This window comes from Danio rerio, chromosome 9 (assembly GCF_052040795.2).
Source record: "Danio rerio strain M-AB ecotype USA chromosome 9, GRCz13ab, whole genome shotgun sequence".
NCBI classification, from domain to species: Eukaryota; Metazoa; Chordata; class Actinopteri; order Cypriniformes; family Danionidae; genus Danio; species Danio rerio.
In genome coordinates this window covers 51,656,916-51,675,000 of record NC_141029.1, presented here as the reverse complement: position 1 = coordinate 51,675,000, position 18,085 = coordinate 51,656,916, and the positions used below count along the sequence as shown (strand labels likewise).

The window sequence follows — 18,085 nt, the reverse complement described above, 5'->3', positions numbered from 1 at the left end:
CATGACGTACGAACGAAACCAAGTTATTCACGTGCACGCGCAAACCTGGGATATTTCAAACCTGCGGCCCCGCCCTCTGACGCAGAAACCCAGACACACACACACACCCACAAACACACACATACAAACATGCCGGTCGATTGAAGTCACACTGCAGATGGTTATTATCGAGTTTCTACCCAAAGATGAAACCTCAGCATTATACCGCGTGTACTGTATGCGGTTGCTTTGTTTACGGAGCTCCGTGGAGGAGGGTAGTGTGTGTGCGTGCGTGCGCGCTGTCGTCCGGAGGTATGTGTGTGTGTTTGTGTGCGTGCGCACGCGTTCTCGTCCGGAGGTGTGTGTGTGTTTTTGTGTGTGTGTGTGCGCGCAAGGACGAGAGCAATATGTGTGTGTGTATGTGTGTGTCTGTGAAAAGAGCTAGGAGATCTCCTCGACAGTTTTTGGAGTTTTTGCTCAATAAAATAGTTAGTCGTGGGTATTTTCAAGTCTATCGTCTGTATTTACAATGACCCAGTGGCAGCTAAAATCCACGCCTTACACTATCGAGCGTGTATGAACTGATTACTTTTATATTGCTGATTAGCTGTTTGGCTTTTCACTCTCTGACTGAAGGCAGTCGACCAATCGCAACAGACTGTCATCGGTCCAATTAGCGCAGATTAGCTTCGCGCTAAGGAGGGGTTTGGGAACAAATGAATCACTGGACGATTCATACGGGAGTCGCTGGCATAATTAGGTAAAAATAAATGCAGATTATAAGACCACGAAAGTGTTTTTTGACCTTGCATGCATATTAGACTGTTGTTGGAGACCCTTACAACCAAGATATGACCCTATTTCATGTATAATATGGGCTCTTTAATGATGGCAGCTTTAAGACGCCTCTCATATGAAGAATTAAGTCACATCCATTACAGAGTGTCAAAATCTTGATGGTTCTGTGGATCTCGTCTATCAAATGTGAGCTGTATTTTTTATTTCCTATTGGATTCAAGATCGGTGATTGGCTGGGCCGTTCTACAGCTTGATTTTCTTTCTCTGAAAGCATTTATGAGTTTCCTGGGCTGTGTTTTGGATCATTGTCTTGCTGAAACGTCCACCCTGGTTTCATCTTTATCATCATGCTAATGTAGATGTTGGACTGAAGCAGCTGATATTCTTTTACAGTGAGGAAGTGCAGAGGATTGCTGAAGAACTATTGAGATTTTTCAGCTGCTGTCTGGTCTTTCACTCCCTTTCTACCACTCTTCATGTGTTCAATACTTTCTCTCTGTTCTTTCATTTTATTACACAAAACTTCATTTGTAAACTAATTAGCTTTGTTTCCTTTGCGTATATGGATTGTTTTGGTTGTTACCAACATCCGGTGAAAAACTCAAATCATCAGCACCTTTAGAAATCTGTTTTCTGAGAAAAATAGTGATGGGTTCAGTACTTATTTCCAACACTGTATGTAAAATTAGCTGAAACAACACAACTCTTAATGTTTGGAATCTGTCTTTAGTGTCTTCGTTCATTTGTTCTGTCATTTGTTGCACTGTTTGCTTTAGTGATCTGTGTTTTTGTTTTTCACATTCATTCTAGTGATCTGTTGTTTGTTCTGCAATTTATTCTAGTGAAGTGTCTAACACGCTGTCACTTGTTATTATTTATTTATTTTTGCTATTCACACTAAAATATTGGCATCAGGGGTTTACCAATGCGTCGCAAATTACGAGATGCGTCGTAATTTAATATAAAACAGAACATGTCAGATGTTTACATTTGGGAAATCATAGCAGAAATGTTTTTATACAGTTGAAGTCAGAATTATTAGCCCCTCTGAATTATTAGCCTTCCTGTTTATTTTTTTCCAACAGAGAGAAGATTTTCAACACCTTTCTAAACATAATAGTTTTAATAACTCATCTCTAGTAACTGATTTATTTTATCTTTGTCATGATGACAGCACATAATATTTTACTAAACATTTTTTTATAAAAATTTCTTGCTCTGTTAAACATTATTTGGGAAATATAAAAAATAATTTAAACAAATTCAAAAGGGACTAAAAATTCTGTCCTCAGCTGTATATGTTTATGTATGTACTGTAGTTTAAATATAGTAGTAGTCAAATTTTGACAAATAAATTGGTTAAGTGTCTTTTTAACAGGTAATTTACCGTAATACGCATTTAAAAATATCGGCCAACATATCAATATTGTTAATTTTCTTGCTCCCTGATATAGGGATCAGCATCAGCCCCCTAAAAAACATATTGGTCAGGCTCTAAAAAAAATGATGGTTGTGCTTGAAAAACCTAGTAGATCAGCAGTTTCTGAAATACTCCAATAAACATGCCATGTTCAAAGTCGCTTAAATCACCCTTTCTTCCCCGTTCTGATGCTCAGTTTGAACTGCAGCTGATCATCTTGACCATGTCTACATGCCTAAATGCATTGAGTTCTGCCATGTGATTGGCTGATTGCGTTAACGAGCAGTTGGACAGGTGTACCTAATAAAGTGGCCAGTGAGTGTAGGATGTCTACAGTAGATCTACTGTTTACTTATTCATCTCAATTGTTTATTTGTATGTATACAAGCTGTATGTGTCCTTATTGTACACATATACCCACATGAATGTATTTATTTTTCAGTTTACATGGTTATTAAGAAAAAAAAAGGCAATCTCTCCCACTTTTTCATTTATATGGACGTTTTTGTTTCTTTGTGGTTCTCATCAGTATTCTTGGCCTGTCGTAAGGTTTGACATGATAATATTAAATCTGGCATTGCTGTAATGCCTCGGCCCATTTGCCAATTAAACGCGTCTCTCATGGAGAGAGCGAAAGTGTGTTGATTAGACCTTTAGAACACGTCCAATTGCACAGAGACTATAAAACCACGCTGTAACTAAGGCGAGCTAGAGCACGGTTCACGTCCTCTCCCGAGGGATTTCATTGCAAAGTGTCGCCGAGTCTGAGGGAGATGTTGTTCTAATATCGGTGCATTGTAGTGAAACTCCATAAACGTTTATGGAAATGTAGAGTTTAAATGCTGCTCAGGTCTCCAGGCTGAGGAGAGAGAAGAAAGAAAGAAAGAAAAAAAGGATGAAAGAATGGAAGAGTTGTTTCAGGCTTTCATTGTTTCTTTTTTTAATCTACAGAGAAAAAAATCCAAAATCCATCCGTCCGTCCGTCTGTCCGTCCATCCATTTTTCTATTCATCATTCTTTCCTTCGATCTATCATTCTTTCTATCCATCGCTCTATCCATCATTCTGTTTTGCCCATCCATCGCTTTAGCTATCGGTCTATCCATTGTCTATCCATCGTTCTATCATTCTGTCCATTTTCTATCCATCCTTGTGTCGTTCCATTCAAAGAAAGAAAGAAAGAAAGGGAGTCGTTTCAGGCTTTAATTTTTTCTTTTTTTAATCTACAGAGAAAAAAAATCCAAAATCCATCCATCCACCCACCATTCTATCCATCATTCTATTGTTCTATCCGTTATTCTATCAATTGTTCTAACCATTGTTCTATTGTTGAATCCATCTTTCTATTATTTTATCCATCGTTCTATCATTCTATCCATCATTCTATTCATCATTCCATTATATTCATCATTGATCATTCTATCCATCATTCTATTCATCGTTGTATCATTCTATCCAGTAAAATCATTATCTATGGTTCTATTGTTCTATCCATTGTTCTATTCATCATTCTATACTTGTATTTAATGCTCTATCCATCAGTCTATAGTTTTATCCATTGTTCTGTCATTCTATTCATCATTCTATCGTTCTATCCATTTTTTTTATCATTTTATCATCATTCCATCCTTCTATACATCGTTCTATCATTCTATCCATCCTTTTATTGTTGAAGCCATTGTTCTATCGTTCTGTCCATCGTTATATTATTTATCCATTGTTCTATCCATAATTTTAACTAAGAAAGAAAGAAAGAAAAGAAAGTAAGATAGAGTTGTCAGGTATCCATTGTTTCTTTTCTTAATCTACTGAAAAATAATGCAAAATCCATCCATCCACCATACTATCCGTCGTTTTATTGTTTTATCCATAATTCTATCAATCATTCTATCCGTTGTTCTATTGTTCTATCATCTGTTTATCATTCTATCAATCGTTCTATCATTCTATCCATCATTTCCTTCTCTCCATCATTCTATCATTCTATCCATTATTCTATTCATCATTATTTCATTCTTTCCATTTTTCTATCATTCTAACCATCATTGTATCCATCATTCTGTTCATCGTTGCATCATTATATCCATTGTTTTATCATTTTATTAATCGTTCTATTGTTCTTTCTATTGTTCTGTTCATTATTCTATTGTACTATCCATCATTCTATCCATCATTCCATTATTTTATTCATCATTCTATTCATCATTCTATAATTTTATCCATTGCTTTATCCATCGATCTATCATTCTATCCATTGTTCTATTATTATATCAATCGTTCTACACATCGTTCTATCATTCTATCCATCGTTCTATCATCCTATCCATTGTTCTATCAATTGTTCTATAATTCTGTCCATCATTCTATTGTTCAATGCATCATTCTATTATTCTATTCATTGTTTTATTTTATCCATCATTCTATGAATCGTTCTATTGTTCTATCCATCAATCTATCATTCTATCAATTGTTCTATAATTCTATCCATCATTCTATTGTTCTATCCATTGTTATATCAATCATTCTATTTAAGTAAGAAAGAAATAAAGAGTTGTTTCAGGCTTTTACTGTTTCTTTTTTAGTCTACAAAGAAAAAAAATCCATTCATTCATCCATGTCCTGTCTGTCTGTCAACTCGTCCATCTATCAGTCTGTCGCAAAGCATCGCCGAGTCTGAGGGAGATGTTGTTCTAATATCGGTGCATTGAAGTGAAACTCCACAAACATTTATGGAAATGTAGAGTTTAAATGCTGCTCAGGTCCCATGGCTGTCGAGAGAAAAAGAAAGAACGAAAGAAAGAATGAATGAAAGAAAGAGAAAAAGTCATTTCAGGCTTTCATTGTTTCTTTTCTAAATCTACAGAGAGAAACGAATCCAAAATCCATCCATCCATTCACCGTTCTATTCATCGTTCTATCATTTTGTCATCATTCCACCCTTCTATTTATCTTTCTATCATTCTGTCCATCCTTCTATTGTTATATCCATTGTTTTATCATTCCATGCATTGTTTTATTGTTCTGTCCATTGTTCTATCCATCATTCTATTGTTTTATCTGAGAAAGAGAAAGAAAGAAAGAAAGAGAAAGAAAGAAAGAAAGAGAGTCGTTTCAGGCTTTCATTGTTTCTTTTTTTAATCTACAGAGAAAAAAATCCAAAATCCATCCATCCATCCACCATTCTATCCATCATTCTATTGTTCTATCCGTCATTCTATCAATTGTTCTAACCATTGTTCTATTGTTCTATCCCCCTTTCTATTATTTTATCCACAGTTCTATCATTCTATCTATCATTCTATTCATCATTCTGTCTATCATTCTATCATTCTATTCATCCTTCTATTGTTATATCCATTGTTCTATCATTCTATCCATTGTTATATTGTTCTGTCCATTGTTCTATCAATCATTCTATTGCTTTATCTAAGAAAGAAAGAGAGAAAGAAAGAAAAAAAGAGAGTTGTTTCAGGCTTTCATTGTTTCTTTTCTTAATCTACAGAGAAAAAAAATCCATCCATCCGTCATTCTATCAATCATTCTATCCATTATTCTTTTGTTCTATCCATCATTATTTCATTCTATCCATCATACTAATATCGGTGCATTGTAGCGAAACTCCATAAACGTTTATAGAAATGTAGAGTTTAAATGCTGCTCAGGTCCCATGGCTGTCGAGAGCGAAAGAAAGAGAGTTGTCTCAGGCTTTCATCGTTTATTTTCTTAATCTACAGAGAAAAAAAAAACCTCCCCACTTCTTGTGTATGTCGTGACAGATGAAGGATGTGACCTTGCGCTTCTCAGAATTGAGATGTCTGAACAAATCGAAGCTTAAATTAAAGCAACGCTCAACGTAAAAGCTGAACAGAGAAGAAAGCTCAGGTCAAAATGTATGTCCTTGATTTAGTATTCAGCGAGAGTTTAAAGTGGAACATCTCTTGTTCATGCTGCATATAAGACTCTTAAGTCAAGGCTGAGAGTGAAGTGAGGTGAGATTTTATGTTTTTAAATATTTATTTAAAGGTTTTATAGAACTGTAATACTCCTTTATATGTTTTACCTAAAGGGATATTGCACCCCAAAATTAAAATGTACTCAACCATCTGTGGGTTCATTTTAAAAGAAGAAGATATTTTGAAGAATGTTGAAAATGAGTTTCCATAGTATAAGAAATATCTATCTATCTATCTATCTATCTATCTATCTATCTATCTATCTATCTATCTATCTATCTATCTATCTATCTATCTATCTATCTATCTATCTATCTATCTATCTATCTATCTCTGTCTATCTCCATCCATCCATCCATACATTTTTATCCATCATTCTATTGTTCTACCCATCATTCTGTCCATCATTCTATCCATTGTTCTATTCATCATTCTATCCTTAGATCAACCATTCTATCTTTCTCTCTGTTGACTATCCATCATTCTGTTTCATTCATCACTCTAGCTATCATTCTATCCATTGTCTATTTAACGTTCTATGAATTGTTCTATCTGTAATTTTATCCATCGTTCTATTATTGTATTGTTTTATCCATCTCTCTATCCCTCGTTTTATCATTCTATTGTTCTATCTATCTCTCTATCCATCGTTTTATCATTCTATCCATCGTTCTATCAGTCTATTCATTGTTTTGGTGTTATATCCATTCTACTATCTATCTTTCATTTGTTTTATCTATCATTTTATTGTTCTGTACATCGTTTTTTCATTCTATCCATTATTCTATCATTCTATTCCATGTTATATCCATTGTTTTATCAGTTATACATTGTTCTATTGTTCTATCAACTGCTTGGTTGATCATTCTATCATTCTATTCATTGTTCTATTGTTCTATCCATCTTTCTATCATTCTATCCATCATTAAATCTATCGTTCTTTTATTCTATCCATCGTTCTATCATTCTGTTCTTCATTTTATCTATTGTTCTTTCCATCATTCAATCTATCATTATATTGTTCTATACATTGTTCTATCATTCTATCCATCATTTTATCCATTGTTCTATTGTTGTATCAACTGTTCTATCATTCGATCTATTGTTCTATCATTCTATTCATTGTTCTATTGTTCTGTCCATCTTTCTATCTTTCTATTTATCAATCTATAAATCGTTCTATCATCGTTTTCATTCTATCCATTGTTCTATCCTTCAATCCATCCTTTTATCATTCTTTTCATCATGCTTTTATTCTGTCCATCTTTCTTTCATTCTATCCATCATTTTATCCATAGTTCTATCATTCTATCAAGCACTTTATTAATCATTCCATCATTTTGTCTATTGTTCGATAGTTCTATCCACCTATCTATCATTCTATCCATAATTCTACAAATTGTTCTATTGTTCTATCCATCGTTCTTTCATTCTATCCATTATTCTATCAAATTTTTTATCAATTGTTCTATCATTCTATCCATCATTTTTTCCATTGTTCTATTGTTGTATCAACTGTACTTTCGTTCGGTCTATCATTCTATTTATAGTTCTATCCATCTTTCTATCATTCTATTCATCATGCTTTCATTCTAGCCATTATTCTTTCCATCTTTCTATTATTCTATCCATCATTTTATTCATAGTTCTATCCTTCTATCAATTGTTCTATTGATCATTCTATCATTCTATCCATTGTTCTATTGTTCTATCCACTTATCTATCATTCTATTTATCGTTCTACAAATTGTTCTATTGTTCTATCCATCGTTCTTTCATTCCATCTATCATTCTATCAATTGTTCTATCAATTGTTCTATCTTTCTATCCATCATTTACTTCATTCTATTGTTCCATCCATTACTATCATTCTATCCATTATTCTATCCATCATTTTATCCATTGTTCTATCGTTCTATGAACTGTTCTATCATTTTGTCCATCATTCTATCCATTGTTATATTATTATATCCATCTTTCTTTCATTCTATCCATTTGGTCTATCATCCTATTTATCGTTCTACTGTTTTATCCGTTGTTATTATTCTATCCTTCTATCCATCATTTTATTATATGTTTTAAAAAAAGAAAAAATACCAAATATTATTAACTAGCATTGTATTGATATTAAATAACTCCAATTAGAGTCATATTGGCCTCTTTCATGTTACGTTTATGCTACTTTTAATACACACACTAAGTGATTAAATGGTGCTTTTTTTCTCCTTTGAGCTTGACTGATGGCTATTATATAGTTCAAAATGTGCTCTGCTGAAAAAATAACACCATGCAAGTTTGAGATGACATGACAGTATATAAAAAGTGTGAATTTTCAACTATTCTCTTAAAAGGTACGCAGGTATGAGCAACGCTTCTATTTGTGCACTGCTGTTTTCTTCCAAATGGGAGCTGTACCAGGATAAAATGCCAGAGATTTGTTGAAGTGCGACTATGATATTCCTCCCCACTCGGTGGAGATTTGCTCAGATGGTTGAGCTGTGCTTTACTTTGTTTGACAGGGTGTTTTTTGCAAGCGTATTGATCCTTTTCAGAAACGGAGCTCCCTCTCTTGCACTAAAGCCATTTTAGAGATATTTGCAAGTCATTTCACTATGCTCATGTTGGGGGCTTGTGTTTGTGAAGTGAAATCGTATTAAGGCAGGCATGAAATGAACCATTCCAAATCATAATTCATGGTCACAGCTAGAGGTTCACTCGGTGTAGAGCTTTACAACTACTTTATGTGTCTCTGGTGCCTGAATGGTGCAATTAAAGGCTCTAACTGATCAATAAGAGAGCAAGTGACTTTAGTATCTCAAAGTTGGCCATAACAAAAATAATTACGTTAAAGTATGCTTAGAAGATGTTTAACAATTGCAGTCATTAGTTTATAGTTGTTCTCCTGGTGGTACTTCTAGTTTCCCTTAAAAACAATAATATACTCTTTGGTTTTGGTAGAAAAACTTGTTAGAAGCCTACATAAACAGGATTTTAAGGCCAAATATATAAGAATTATTATTAGTAGTAGTATTACATGTCAAAAGTGTGTTTTCATTTCACAGCATCACACTTAATATGACATTAATATTAATATGATTATTGTTATATACAAGACAAATTATATAAGTTAAATTATGTTAATATTTACATTTATATTTAAAGTACTCTTAAATATCCATTCTAGTCTAATCTTGAATGAAATGTTTACAATTTATTTAAAAGATAGTTGAATATGTTTATTTAAACAATACATAGGCAGGATTTTAGGCAACCTAGCCTCATTCTGAAAGAGTAGTACCGTGGACGTTTCTGGAGGCCGTAAAATACGTACCGGAAAGTATGTATTTTTGCAGTTTTTGTTTTTGCGAAACCATGAGAGGCCCTTGTTAGCACTTTTTCATATGTCAAATGTCTCTCGTGAGTGCCGTTCGTGTCCCTGCTGTTCTCATGTAAACCCACCAGAGGCTGCTTTCGAATGAACGTCTGTCTGACTGGCTGAATGATTGACTGGGCGACCGGCCAATCGGCTGACCCACCCTCCTCTTTCCCTAAACCCAACCAATTTTACCGATTGACCCGCCTACCCGCTTACTTCCCTAAACCCAACCAACGATTTACAAAAGCCGCCCAGAAAAAGAAAAGCCCTCATCTGATTTTTACCACATTTTCAGATTTTACCACATTCTCACCCTGTCATGAACTTCTTCACTTTATTTTTTGGATTCTGTTTTTGTCTTTCCTGATTTACCGCTCTTCCCCGAACTCGAATCTGGTCGTCGTCGTCGTGGTCAGCTCCTCTCTGTGTCTTAAGTTCGCCAACGTACATGACAAGCTAACTTGACAAACTGGTTGTAGCGGAAAAGCCCTCCACACGGAAGTAAGCGGTCAGCCGGTTAGCGCGAAAAGGAACGGCGTCATACCGCCCCGTAGCGTTTGCTTAAAAAAATTAAATGCAGCCATACGTACCTTCGGCTACATAATTTGCAGTCTCCAGAAACGTCCACAGGACTACGTTTTCAGTATGAGCCTGGGTTGACTTTAGGGCAAAAAATAAGTATTATTATTATTATTATTATTATTATTATTATTATTATCACATTACAAAAGTGTGTTTTATTTCATTGTATCACACTTAAGATGACATTATTATTATTATTAATAATATTATTATTATATACCAGACAAATTATATGTTAAATTATGTTAATAATTACATTTATATTCAAAGTACTCTTAAATATTTAGTCAAATCTAATCTATAATCAACAGTTTACAATTTATTTAAAAAGATAGTTAAATATTTTTATTTAAATAATACATAGGCAGGAGGGCAAAAGGCCAAAAATAACAATTAGTACATTATTATTGTTGTTATTATTATTATTATTATTATACATTAATTCATTAATTTTGTTTTCGGCTTAGTCCCTTTATTAATCCAGGGTCGCCACAGCGGGATGAACCGCCAACCTATCCAGGACGCTTTTTTACGCAGCTGGGAAACATCCACACACGCAGTTGGGAAACATCCACACACACTCATTCACACATACACTACGGACAATTTCGCCTACCCAATTTACCTGTACCACATGTCTTTGGACTGTGGGGGAAACACGAGCACCTGGAGGAAACCCACGCGAACGGAGGGAGAACATGCAAACGGCAATTGACCCAGCCGAGGCTTGAAACAGCAACTTTCTTGCTGTGAGGCGACAGCACTACCTACTGCGGCACTCCTAAATATTCGATCTAATCTATATGCACATTTTTACAATTTATTTAAAATGATAAAAAGTTAAATGTTTATTTAAATAATGCATCATTATAAAAATGCTTCAATTGATATACAATACAATACAATATTTATTTATAAAGCACATTTAAAGTATCAGTGTTAACTGTAGTCTTTTTTAATTTTTGCAATAGTTGTATATACTCTCAAATGTAATTATACATTTAAGCTTTCTAAATGTGTACTAAGCAACGTTCCCTTTATAGGGATCATATGAATTGGAACACATGCAGTGGTCAGTTTCAGTTTCACTGGTCTTAATGATCAGTTAATGCGGTAGAGTTGCTGTCGCAGGCTCTTGGACGCTTGAAAGGAGGAGGATTAGAGAAGGTCTTAAAGGCAAGCCTAATTGTAAACAAACTGTTTTTCTGCACCACAAATTCTTATCTATCACCTCTTAAGTCACTCATCCAATGAGACATAACAGGAAAAAAGTGTCCATGGCTACTCTCAGCGGAGACAGGAAAGTTCATGATGATTAAATGTACACACGCCATACTGGATGCAGAGGACGGTAATACTGGAGTACTGTAGACAGGGCTGGACTGGGGCAAAAAATCGGCCCTGGCATTTTGGGCCAGAGCGGCCCACTAAATTCAATCAAAATGCTATCTATCTATGCCCGTCCAATACTTTTATCAACTCATATTCTTTAAAACACAAAATCCATATATATTAAATAAATACAAACTTTAATCTCAATTTAATTTCTGTATACTGTCCATAAAGATATTTGTTGAGTTCTAAAAAATACACTATTCATTCATTTATTTTTCTTCGCATAAGTCCCTTATTTATCAGGGGTTGCCGCAGTGGAATGAACTGCCAACTATTCCAGCATGTTTTATGCAGCAGATGCTTTTCCAGCCACAACCCACTATTGGAAATCACCCATACACACTCATTCACACACTCATACACTACAGCCAATTTAGCTTATTCAATACACTATTCACTCAGCCTATATTCAATAATAAACATAACAACAACTGCCTGCTGATGCATGGGTAAATCTTCAAAGGGAACAGTGTACTTTATAACCTCATTCACCTCATCCTGCTTGCTGTTTCACTATCTAAACAATGAAGACATATTATAAGTCAAATTTGTTTCATTTTGATATTATGATTAACAGACACCAAACAGCCTCGTGTAGCTGCATATTTATATGAGCATCATCTTCACTCTGCATATTTATAACAAAACAGGGCTTAAATATAACTGCCTCCTTTTATTTCCATTGAAAAGAATGAACTTTACCCTGTGTCTTTTGCAGAATATCAGTTTTAATAACCAATAATGGCCATTATACCAGTATAACGTACATTAAATTTAAACGATAAAGGTAAGCAATCTGTCAATGTGCAGAATCAGTGTATGTGGTTACATAAATTAATATTTTAGCTTATCTTTGCACTCAGCCAAAACAGTTAACTGAGAACAAGTGATTCAAAAGACATACGAGTTGTTAGATAGAGACAACAAGATGAATTCAATATCACGTTTAACAACTATAGTGAGATGAGATCATCCAGCAGATGAACTGTCTGACATGCACTATACTCTCACCTGGGGTTTATGCTCACGCGCTGAACCACTGACTGCAGCTCTTGGCAGAGAGTGTGCATGTGTGTGGTCACGTGATTTGCACTTTTAGCCGTGTACTAGAATGAACAGAGAACTTTTCAGAATCGCTAAATGAAACGCTGGTGTATTTCCCGCGATTTCTCTGCACCTCCCTTGCATTTCTTCTCTCTGACTCTCGACTATTTTGACAAATACACACAGATGACGCACGCTCACACAGAGTCCAAAATAGGAGTTTGTGATTGGACAAGCCCAATGTTAATACCGAAAAGAGCCAATGGGCGTCAATTAATAAGGCAGAAAAAAAAACGATAGGCTGCTAAGCCTTTTATGGTCCGATAAGATCATAAGAGGATGATCAGCCCGGCCCAAAAAGTACGTCGGCCGCCCCTGACTGTAGATATAGATGAATCACCAACCCATGTCACACGGGTCTCCGGTTGCAAAAAAAGACAGACTGCAATAGCAAACATGTCGTGTTGTGCGGTAGGATGCCAAATTTTAAATGGGAGCCGAATGAAGTGATGACCTAATTAGAAATGCTGAACTCTGCAGTTCTCATGTTATATCAGGTAAGTTCACGCTATGCTGAGTCATACACATCACTCGTTTTCGATTGCAGCAAAAACAGTTAAACATGGTTAATTAAACTGCGGACACTGAATGAAACGTGAAAGTGTAAGCTATTAAGGTAAAGTTGTTTTTATATTCACACATTCATTCAGTGACAACTTGTGACACACTAGCTATATTGTTTACCATGGCACTTTGAATATTCGGTCTGAAATAACCTGCCAGTGCGCCAGTTAACATCATTAACACTGTTTATTTGACCGTGAACAGTGTTGTACTTTGATAGTCATTGGCTGCTAATAAGATTTCGCTATTTAGAGTTTGCAAGTAATACTTTTATGAAATTATATTATTAAGGAGAATGTCTGAATGTGCGAATATAAAACCAACTTTACCTCTATGTGTAAGTTCACATACCCTGCCGTACAGGTGCAGTTCGCTGCCAGAATGCAGTTGTTTTGCTTGTTGATGAATAATTAAACAGGCCTTGTACAGCTCCGTCTTCTTTCCTTGTCTTTGGCTAGGCAGAATCTCAGTTTTTAGCTCTACATAGTGTTAAATCTGGTAATCATGGAAAATTATTTCTTGCACATGACCACACAGAACAAAATGGTTGGCATCCAAAGATTTGTAGGCCTTTAACTTCTCTCTTGTAAAATCACTTGGAGCTTCAATGAGATAATTGTATATTTGGGGCTGGATGCTTGGTCACTTCGTCTTATCCAATATCCATTGGGAGGGTGCTATCGCAAATGGACCAGTCAGACGAACGCCGCTCACTTTAACGTTAATTTTGCAGTATAACTGTGCTTATTACTGTGTGTCAAGCTGTTAAAATACGCTTAAAGCATTATGTAAAAAATATATATAGAATATGTAATCAATATATCTTATTTCTAAGACAACAACAAACTCTGGACCGCATTGTTTTCATTTCCTCGCTGTAAATGCTGGCGCTCCCATTTTTTCTGCCACCTCCCTGCGCGCGCATCCTGAATGTTTACAAACATGGTAATTCTTCTATTATGGAATGATGTGAAATAATGACGAATAATGATAATAATAATAATAATAATAAGTAGAAGAAGAGGAAAGAGAAGAAATGGAAGAAGAAAGAGAAGAAAAGAAAAAAAAATTGAAAAGGAAGGTGTGGAACAAGTAGAAGAAAATAAGGAGGGAAGAAAAGGTAGTAGAAAAATAAAAGTGTAGCAGACAAAACAATGAGACTAATAAGAAGATCCAGCATATGTTTTATGGAGCAGATGCCCTTCCAGCTGCTACCTATCACTGGGAAACACCCATACACTTTCATTCACACACATACACTACGGCCAATTTAGCTTACCCAATTCACCTATAGCGCATGTGTTTGGACTTGTGGGGGAAACCAGAGAACCCGGAGGAAACCCACGCAAACACTGGGAGAACATGCAAACTCCACACATAAATGCCAACTGACCCAGCCAAGGCTCGAACCAGTGATCTTCTTGCTGTGAGGCGATCAAACTACCCACTGCGCCACTGTGTTGCCCCCTTTAAAACATCTTATAATTATAGAAAATAAAGCTGACTACTTCGCAAATTTTACCTATTGTGGTTTATTTTTAGAACGTACCTCTCACGATTAACAAGGCACCACTGTACACTTGTTTTATGTAGCTTTATTGTGTAAATTCTTCAATTATCGACATGAGAGTGCGAGTTTAACTTGCGATTTAATTAAAAACTTTAATAAAGCTTTTCTTATTAATCTAATTGAAGTGTATATGGTGTCAGAGGAAGTCACTGGCTCTTCTATGAAGTGTACATTCATTTATTTCAATAAGAACACGAGTTCGGTCCAATTCTCTTCAATTATACAGCTCTGTGACCCAAAACCTGCTCATTTGGTCCATTCATAAATCTTAATGAGCAGCAATCTGTCTCGTCTCTTTTTTGCTTGCTTTTCCCATGAGTCTAGTTTATGACGGTTGATTGCTGTGACTTTTTTTTGTTTTTTTTTTTGCATGAAGGTCAATGCAGGAGAATGAAGATCCTGATGGTAATTGCACAGAAGCGAACGCTATCGCACCAAGTAAACATATGGCGTAATGATGGCCAGGAATAGTCAATCTGAAATGGATCCTGATGATAACTGTAATTTCTCTTGCTGTGCATTGATTGCGTGTCAACATGGCTTTTCGACTGCGGTAATTCCCGCACAATGTGTTAGATAGAAAATGAATCTGTCTTTCTTATCCTCATTCTGGTCTGGCCGGCGCATTATGTGGGATTAATTCTGATTTGTGCGACATGGAGAAGAGACTGAGCGTGACTCGGATTGATGGCTTCACTGGGAGATAGATCTTTAAATGTGCTCTAATGAAGACAAATTAGCACTTGGGGTTGATGGGGGTCGGTAAGGGATCACTGCGCGTTAGGAAGTGAATGATGGCTCGGAGATCGCTAGTAATACCGACACAGTTTTCATCAGAGGTTCACCTCCAGTGAAAGACCTTAACTCACTTTTGATTAGAAGGTCATGCTGCGGTCATGGGATGGTTAATCAGTCACTGTATATAGGGCGGGAGAACTGTTTTATAGGGTGCTTTCACACCTGCAGTACATTTCTTTTGGTCTGGACCAAGGTTAGAAATGATACATTTTACAATTTTTCAGCCATATTGGCTCCATTTCACACCACTGCTCTAAACTGAACCAGTTAATAATTTTCACAAGTCGTCACACCATGAGATGAACGCCCTCCTGGCAGACAAAACATTTCTATTTCCCGCCGACCGCCAAGTCACTGGCTAAATAACTTCTTTTTGTTAGTCAAAAATACTTGTTTAATAAGGTTTCAAGAGTTCACACTCAGCTGATGATTGATTATAAGCAAGTTTGGCATGTTGTCCCGGGAGAGAGCCCTGAGGCAGAGCCCTCAGGTAGATTTCAAAAACTCCCCCTTTATAAGAGCTGATGACTAAGGCCCCGTTTACACTAATGCATTTTAGTTTGAAAGCGCATAAGTTTTGCTATGGTTACGCCATCCATCCACTCTACGGTGGAGTTTTCGCACACTGAAAACGGAGCATTTTGGAAACGCTGGAGAGGCGGTTTTCATTCTAAAACGCTGCTGCTCCGTCTCAGTGTGGATGAGGGAAAACGGAGACATCTGAAAAGGAGGAGGGGTTGCTGAGATTCGCTACCTGATTTGGGCTTTTGTATCATTGCCGATCCTTCCCTTATTCGTCAAGCCCCTATCACATGACTATAACAAATGGCTTTAACGCTACCGGAAGACAGCAGACCAGCCTTCACTGTAAGCAACAACATGGACACAGAAATGGGAGCATTGTTTGCACTTTTGTCTGTTTTAGGCGCCATTGTGCAGTTATTCATTTGTTACGTTTTGTAACAACTCGACCTCGTCGTCAGTCGACAAAAATACCTCTCTTGCTTTCTTTGCCATTGCGTTTATTTTTCAACCGGCGTTTGTTGACTAACAATAACCAAATGCCGAGCGTGACACATGCTTCCTGTTTATACTATAACGTGCATGCCCAGACTGCGTGAATAGTGTGGACGGAGATATGTTCAGAAACGCTAGGTGAAACATAGTGTGGACGCGGATCGTTTTTGATCTAAAATGCCGTTTTAAAACTAAAACGCACAATTGTAAACAGGGCCTAAAATGAATGCTATAAAGAGATATGCTGCAGGGTGAGAGATTGACTGTAGTGCTAAATTTAGATTGATCAATTCACTTGGTGTGCATGTTTTTGGATTGTGGGAGGAAACCGGAGGACCCGGGGAAAACCCATGCAAACTACACATGTTCTAAACAAACAACAGCCGGCCTTTTAAAGGACTGGAACCGGAGACGTTCTTGCTGTGAGGCAACAGTGCTAACCACAGGGCCACCGTGCCGCCCTATTCATGAAAAGGTGAAGAGGTAGGGGTGTAAGGGGGAATTTTTCAAATCAAAGATGACTAGTGAAAAAACCCTGGCTTTTTATAGTGGGTTAGGAATGGCCTGATTGGTGGATCATACATGCTAATGCAGAAGCAGTCGTGTTAAATCATAATCACGTGATCCTCTTGAAATTAGTGTATGAATAAACTTCACTTAGCTTTACTAACCAATAAGGAGACACAGCTAATTTGTAGTTCTACATAATTCTTTCAGAGAAAGAACAGCCAGTGAGGAGGAATTTATGGATTTGTGCTGAATGGTAGCATCATTGACCCATAACTATCCATGGTATTGAAATTGATAACCGTCAGTGCATTTGTATGCTTTTTATACAGTTCCTATTCTAATTTGCAGGTCAAGTGTAGATTGAAAAGCAAAGTCATTGTATAAATAGTAGGGATGTAACGGTATCAGAATTTCACGGTACGGTAATACCTCTGTATGAATGTCACGGTACGGTATTTATTGAATCATTTACAGGAAAAAACAAAACTTATAAAAAATACTCCAAAAAAGTGCCAAAAGTGTCAATGACATACAAATTAGCCATCTATCTGTAAGCTTTGAAACACTAACTTCAATTTTAATAACAAAAAAATATTAAACCATGTAAAAAAATTAAGTTTCAATTTAGTATTGTTGAAAACTCATCACATTCAACATTTAATCACTCACTCACTTAGACAGAGATTGGTTTAAAGGAAAATTATCATATAAATATAATCTGGTAAAAGCTGGTATCTCTGGGTATTTACAATGTCCCCTGCAACAGAAAAAAAACCCTCTCATTTGGGACTGAGGTTTCTGGGACAGAGAGATATGACTTGGCCCAGGTTGACAGCAGTGGGTAACGTTGTGCATTGTCTTTCCCCCACTTGAGAGGACAAACCATGAGTGAGATAGAGATCTCATGTCTGCATTAATCTGAACAGTGTGCTGTGTTTCTGCAGTCCCCATGACTGATTATTAGTCGTATTCCCCAACTTGCAGGCACGTGCACACACAGTGCTCAACCTGTGCAGTGCA

At 36.3% G+C, this 18,085-nt stretch overlaps 1 protein-coding gene and 1 long non-coding RNA gene across 3 annotated transcripts in view; one reads left to right on the top strand and one right to left on the bottom strand.

Annotated features, from left to right (window-relative positions):
* xirp2b (xin actin binding repeat containing 2b) overlaps window positions 1–18,085 on the top strand; it is a 221,409-nt gene that overhangs the window by 16,275 nt on the left and 187,049 nt on the right. The window lies entirely within an intron of this gene.
* LOC147842449 (uncharacterized) lies at window positions 10,323–14,266 on the bottom strand. The gene is made up of 4 exons (XR_015500089.1): window positions 13,291–14,266; window positions 12,927–13,114; window positions 10,631–11,472; window positions 10,323–10,405 (listed from the first exon to the last, which is right to left on the bottom strand). It is a non-coding gene; the product is annotated as an uncharacterized LOC147842449 (long non-coding RNA).